Source organism: Bremia lactucae, linkage group LG5, assembly GCF_004359215.1.
Source record: "Bremia lactucae strain SF5 linkage group LG5, whole genome shotgun sequence".
NCBI classification, from domain to species: domain Eukaryota; phylum Oomycota; class Peronosporomycetes; order Peronosporales; family Peronosporaceae; genus Bremia; species Bremia lactucae.
Genome location: NC_090614.1, coordinates 3125491 through 3132893, shown reverse-complemented (window position 1 = coordinate 3132893; position 7403 = coordinate 3125491).

Here is a 7403-nt window from a genome sequence, read left to right as displayed (position 1 = left end):
GACTTGTACTGTTTCAGTACAAGTCCACTTCGCACTGCTTCAGTTGCGAGTGGTGCCTTACGTTATTTCACGTACACTAGTACGTGCAGAGGAAGACTTCTCTTAAGGCAACTAGCTTAAGAGGGTAAAATGAAAACTGTATTAAATATAATTAAGTGTTTCTTGTTCTATCTTTGTAAATGCTAACTTAATTATATTCTAATACTAAACATGCAAATGAATTCTTATCTCTATCTTATCTGTAACTCACTCTTTGATTACTCCTACTGTTGATTAGTCTGCGGAATAAATAGGTATTTTGGTCTACCTATTTATGGATAAGAATTCTGAATATTACTATATAAAGTAATATCGTGCAAACATTATCTACCTTTTAGATAATATATTAATTAACAACCTCTAAGTTTTATTTTCATGAAAAACGAAACACCCCGTTACACTAACCGTATTATCGCCTACAAGAGAATAATAAATATTAGGGCATTCAGGATGCGATATTCCAAGCATAAATATAGCTTTAATTGAGGAGGATGATGAATTTTAAGTGATGCAATAATTTTGACGATTTGAGCTATGTATCGCTTTACTACTCGCTCAACACATGACTATTGATTGTACGGCTCACAATTTGTTCATACCTAAATAATCTATTCTGTACAGTGAGTCCTGCTACGCAACTGACAAAGATATTCTATTTTATAAACTGGGTCATTTCGCGCATGATAGTGCCGACACCAGGCATAGGTAGATTCTTGCTGATATCGCGGCATTCTGCCAAGCCTCGTAAAACAGCTGCGTTGTAACATAAGGAGTGAGCACATTGAATTCGTTAACACGGCGATTGTTCTTGAAAAACGACATGGTCGACAGATCTCAGGTTCTGCCGACAGCAGCGTCACGAGCGGCGGCGCCATCTTGCTCGACATACTAGTTCGAGTAGATCATTGAGCGTGTCACGCCGCGGTAGCAGCACGCCAACAGCTTGCCAATGCATCCAGCATCGCCTTTGTTGTATTCGTTTGTGTCGCAAGAAGCCTCTGTAGTACAGACTTGGTGCTTTAAAAGTCATAGCCCTGCCACTTTTCTCGAAATCTTCGACAGTGCGGCCATGGCATTGGCCACAACGATCTCACAAATCCCTGCTCATCGACTATGTCGAACTTGATGTCGTTGGGCTTGCTGACGCAAATAGCTGCCGTCTTGCGGACATACGGGTCCTCATCTCGCAAACAGTGATGCAGGGGATATTAAGTCAAACGATCGACACGAATGCACCCCATCGTTCGCACTCAAAGCGCCCTGATTAGTGGATTCGGATTGGCTGCATCTTTCAACAGACGTGTTGACGGCTAAAACGGTTCTTTTGGCATTGATTATATGTAAGTTAACGTGCAGGGGTTTCTAAAGTTGCGTATTGGTTGCTTGCATACAGTTGACTGCGTCTATTAAGAATATGCTCAGATCCTTGCTCATGTTTTTAATCGCTTACAAATACTCTCACGACATCATTGATCCTCTCTCGGGAATGAATAATCAACTCATTATCGAAATGTTATGAGAAGATGACGCATGGTTCAGGATTCTGCGAGACACGATTTTTGTAGGAAAAGAAATGCACGGATCATGTGGTGCAATACAAACGAGAATGAAACAATGTGAAGAAGAAAATATATTGGTATTATTTTTTCGGTAAAATCTTATTTGCAGTTCTCTTAAAATATCCTCTCGTCACACGATTCCACCAGTGCCGGTAAAATCTGTTAAAGCGTCGAAGACGGTGTGATGTAATTCCGAAAAAGTTTAGGATTTTAAAGAAGACTTTTCTTAAATCTGAACCCCACGACCGTTCCTCCACTTCATTAGAAACTTCCATGACCGCGGATTCTTGCTTGAGGTACCTGTTAACGTGTGTCCCAGTGAAAGTAGTCAAGCTTGCCGAATTGGATTCTAGTTTGACGCCTGTACCCATCGTGTTATAGTACGATATATCCAAAACAGCGCACAGAAGTCCAAGTAGCGTGACTGCGGAAACCACGAGGACGGGACGCATTGTGGGGTGTTGTTATGGGTCTGTAGAAGCTGGTAAATCGAGATATATCACAAATGAGGACTCGGCTTTCTTGCATGTGAGCCCCTTTAATGCACCAACCCGCGATCAGCTTCTCACGGTACCGGATCAGGCAGCTAAACCTTCAAAGGTAAGAAGCTCAAAATCTGATCAGATACGCCATATGATTTTGAAGCAATATGCAGTAAACAGTCGAGCCAGCCGCTCCTCTGCTAACATTACAGGATATATTTTGTTAGATGCCTTACGTAGTATTTAAACTTGGAGTATCAGAGTTACGGTATCTTCACATCTTCAGTGAAAATGAGCCTTTATGGTGCAGCATTTAGGAAACGGGTTGCAAAAATCCGTATAGGCCACTTTTGCTGAATCTGGTCGAGCGAGACATGTGAGCTGAAACTCATTACGGTAGCTTCACATCTTTCTGGCAAATGAGCCTTCATGATGCATCGATAAAGGATATGGCGCTGAAAGCCCAATTCCCCCAAGACAGTTTCTCATTTTAAGTATCGGGGCAAACCCGCACCGTGACGCTGTCTTAAAATTGATATTTGATTCTTTTTTCGTACCTTTCTGCGATTCCAGACTCATGGTGCTATTAGAGACTTAAGGTTGCATTATTAAACATAATTGTTTTTTTCTTACTTACTGCTTAGTCATAAAGACATATTAAAACACCATTCCCGGTAATAATGTTGGGGCAACGCGACAGTTCTGCTCTATATTTTGCTTTAAGTCTTTTAATAAACCCTGTCAATCGCTGCTAGACGAGCGAATGTAATGTCTGATTGATGTAACCATATAATCGAAAGCAATATGCAGTGAACAGTCGAGCCAGCCGCTCCTCTGCTAACATTATAGGATGTATTGTGTCAAAAACATTCTAATAATATTTAAACTTGGGTATCAATGTGCTATTCGCCGCGGTGCGCAATCCAGCTGTTAGGAAAACTGAAAAAAACATTTCGGAGTCGATTGTGCAACTATTTCTGGCAGCCTCCCCATGCGAAAAAACGTTGCCTTTCTCTGTAATACAAATAAGTTTTTCTCAATAGCAGTGCATATTGCTATGAATGCCATGAAACAAGAAAAGAACCTATCGTATAGCCAGGTTAATTGAGACATGTGAGCTAAAGCTGAATTCTTACGGTACTTCACATCTTCCGTGCAAATGAGCCTTCATGAAGGCACCGATTTGTGTAGAGATATTACATCAGAGGAGACAACTTGTAGTCAGGAAGTAAATTGGAAAGTATATAAGTCTTTCGAAAACATACACATGCAATCAGCTACTCCATTGTAAAAACACTACAAAAGTTCTCAGGCGAGTCGTTTCTTTCTTCATATAATTTGTTGCTTTAGTTTTACTTTCTGTATCCGTTGCAAAACGATTACAATCTAACAAGATCATGACGTTTGAGTGTACACAAAATGTCCAACATCAACACTCCTCCTCAATAGAAGTCTCCAACGTTTGTTTTTGCCACAGGAACTTGGAACTTGTTGGTCGAAATTGCCTTAGTTAGAAAATCGGCGAGCATAAATTTGGTTTCAGTATACTCCAGCTGAATGACCTTGGCCTTGACTTGGTCGCGAACAAAGTGATAGCGAATATCAATTTGTTTTGCTCGACTTTGATAGCCTTCGTTCTTCGCAATAGCAATCGCACTCTGGTTGACTTCATTAACAACCACTGGAGCTTCAATCTTGACCTTCATCTCCACCAATAAATTCTTTGACCACAAAATTTCTTGAATGCACAACGAAAGTGCCACAAATTCAGCTTCAGTAGTACTTAGTGATACAGTGTTCTGAAGCTTCGACTTGAATATGATTGGAGAGTCATTGACTATCACCATGACTCCAGATGTCGAACTTCGACTATCTTTGTCACTTCCCCAACTTGCATCACTAAATGCACTCAGCTTCAGGTCACCAGGCTTGCTACGATAAAATACCGCTTGTTGCAGTCGATTTTAGGAAGCGTGGCACACGAATGGCTGCATTCGAGTGATCTTCACTCGGTTTTTCCAAATGTCGACTCAGTCGACCTACTGCAAATGCAATATCAGGTTTTGTACCTGTCGCCGCATAAAGGAGTGATCCTACCCAGAGATCGATACGGTCGATTCTCCATTTTCGTGTCCTTTTTCTCGCACTTAAGCATGACTTGACCTTCTACACTTGAGTTGTAAGCAGCTTTCGCCCCGACTTGATTGAACTTTACGACTATTCTGTCAATGCACGCATTTTGGCTGATTTTGAGCTTCCTTGAATGCTGTGCATAGTCCACCTCTGTAACGGGGTCTATCGATACATGAAATTAACACTTAAAGGTTGTTAATTAACATATTTTCTAAAAGGTAGAGATTATTTGGAGAATATTACTTTATATAGTAATGCTCGGAAATCTTATCCATAAACAGGTGTAAGCCGTTGTATCTACTTATCCCGCAGACTAATCAGCTGTAAACGTAAACAAAGAGGGAGAGACAGATAAGATTTCAATTGCATCTTTAGTATTAACTTATAATTAAGTTAGCATTAACAAATAGAAAGAAGAGAAACTTAATTATATTAATCCAGTTTTCATTTAACCCTCTTTAAGGTACTTGTCTTAAGAGTAATCTTCCTCTGCACGTACAAGTGTACGTTAAGTGACGTAAGGCACCACTCGCACTGAGGCAGTGCGAAGTGGACTTGTTCCGAAGCAGTACAAATCGGCAGTGCCCCGTTACACCTGATAGCACTTTGTAGTCCGTCCGAGGACCACATTTCCATCATCTAACATGGACATGTCAGATGATAATGGAAACGCGCATCACGATTCGCGTGATAGCTACTCATTTCTTAGTGACATAGAAAGGAGTGCGGTCGAACGAATAAGCTCGACGTAGGAAACGATGCCATATTGGCCATGCTGTCCGGTTTGGACAGAAATACCCTCCATTCAGTCATCATCAAGTTCATACAACATGAACTTGACGAGATGGAGAAAAAAGTAGCCTTGCTGAATCAGCAAGGCTCTCAACAGGCAGAACTGTTGAGGTTACAACAGGTACAGACCCCGGTACCTGGGATGCCGCAAACGAGTCGTCCCGAAACCTTAAAGATTGACATTTCTAAGTATAAAGGATTCGAAGAAGACTCCCTTTTGAGATGGCTTGTTGAGTTGGACGATGCCATAAGGGCTCGTCACATCGCCGACGAGCAAATGCAAGTCGCATTCGCTCTGTCAAATTTTGCAGGTCGTGCCAAAATTTGGGCATTGGATCTTAAGTTGCGCGACCCATATGTCTTTGGGTCACTAAAGGCTTTTCAAGCGCGGCTCAAATAGACGTTTGAACCGCCTAGGGCTGACTTCAGAGTTCGTTCAGAGCTTCTGAAACTCAAGCAAGGCAAGCATGATGTTGACGCTAATGCCCAGCACATACGACTCTTAGCGAATTGTATCACAAACAACCCAGTTCATGAATACACGTTGATCACGGTGTTCATGCAAGGTCTTGCGGATGGTCCCGTAAAGACCCGGCTCAAGCTAATTCGTCACCATATTGTCCTCCAAGAGGAAACGAGCTGGGAGGTCCAGATTCCATGGACTACTTCAGTTGAAAGTGAGAAACCTCGCTTTTCGAACAATACGCAATTGCAGAAATGCTATCCCTGTCAAAAGTTAGGAAACTACACTCATGAGTGTAGTGCCCCACGCCCAGTACCGAGAGCTAATGAACGTAATTATGGACCGAATGCCAATAAGGGCAACGGTCGCGGGGTCGACGTTGTTGCAAAATTGCAACAGCGAGGCGGGCCGCCAGAAACGGTCGGGGTCAGTAGGGGTGCAACGCAATACTGATCCAGCAACCTCAAGAAAATTTGCAAATCTCTTGACTAGAGTTGCTCCAGACACACAATCATTAGGTGTCTCTGCACCTGGTGATGAGGTATCCCTCATCATCTTGAAGTTAAAAGTGACAAATGATTTGTCACTTGGAGCCCTAGTGGACTGTGGAGCGTCGAATAATTTTATCCGTCGCCAGTTGCTAGAGGGTCGTACGCTCAAATATGTTGAGCGCGACATCCCTTCAACGAAGATGACGGTGCGTCTAGCGACAGGCTTATCGATAACAGTAATATAACGCGTAGTAAAATATCACTACACGTTAAAAGATTTGCTGTACGATGATAATTTCATCGCACTGAATTTGGATGACAAATTTGATGTCATCCTAGGTTTTTCTTGACTCAGCAAATGTGAGCCAAGAATCAGCTGGCAGCATCGATCCGTAAAGATGCCTGCCACTTGTTCATCAGATGACCATCTAATGAACGTCTTGGAGCGTCCACAAGCGTGTCGGTGTACTACGAGTGAGTGCGATGGCCTCACTTGTGGTACGGTCGTTAGTACGACTTCAGTCAGCTACCGGCGGCTGTGCAAATGCACAGACAGCGCCGAAGGTCCACCACTCGGATAAGTTCAGTGGATTGAGACATGAATGTACGCCTAGCGGGCGACATCCAAGGAAGATACCGATTGTCCGAAAAGGTCAACGCGATGATCCTAGGTCGAGTAGAGAGTCGACCGCTGAGGATCCGACTGTGATAGCGCAATTACAGTCGGAAGACGTTGAGATAATAAGTCCTCACGTACTTGAGGAGAAAGCTCCCCAAATAGTTAAAGCTAAAGTGGCTAGCTTCCAGCATTCGGAGGAATTAATCCCTCGGCAGCCTGTAGATAGTTCCCATGAAGAAACCGAGACATTAAATGTCTTGGTTTATAACGGTTCAAGGGTAGGCGCTTATACTCTTGATCTGTAGAGATGGTATCTCTAAGAGTACGATCTTTTCGTCTATGGATGTGATCGATGCGTTCTATTAAATCCTTATGTGTGAATGGGACATCCCGTACATAGCAGCGAGCACTCCCAGTGGGGTGCTCTGGGAATGGATAGTGATGCCTCAGGGGCTTAGTAACGCCCCTGCAACATTCAACAGATGTGTAACAAATCTGTTGAGACCGGTGCGAGAATTCGCACCGACTTATTTTGACGATGTATTCGTCCATAGCCGGGCCATGGACGGAAAGACGGACGTGGAAGTTCATAAAACTCGCATACGTCAGGTTCTTACACTTATGCGAAAGCATAAGTTGTATGCAAAATTCAAGAAGTGTATATTCGCTGCAAGCGAAACACAACTTCTTGGGTGCATCGTCGGTATACACGGCGTGCGCCCTGATCCCGAAAAGATCAAGGCAATTACCGACTGGCTAGTTCCAGTCGGTGTCAAGGGACTTAGAAAATTTCTTGGTTTAGCGGCTTACTTGCACAATTACTCT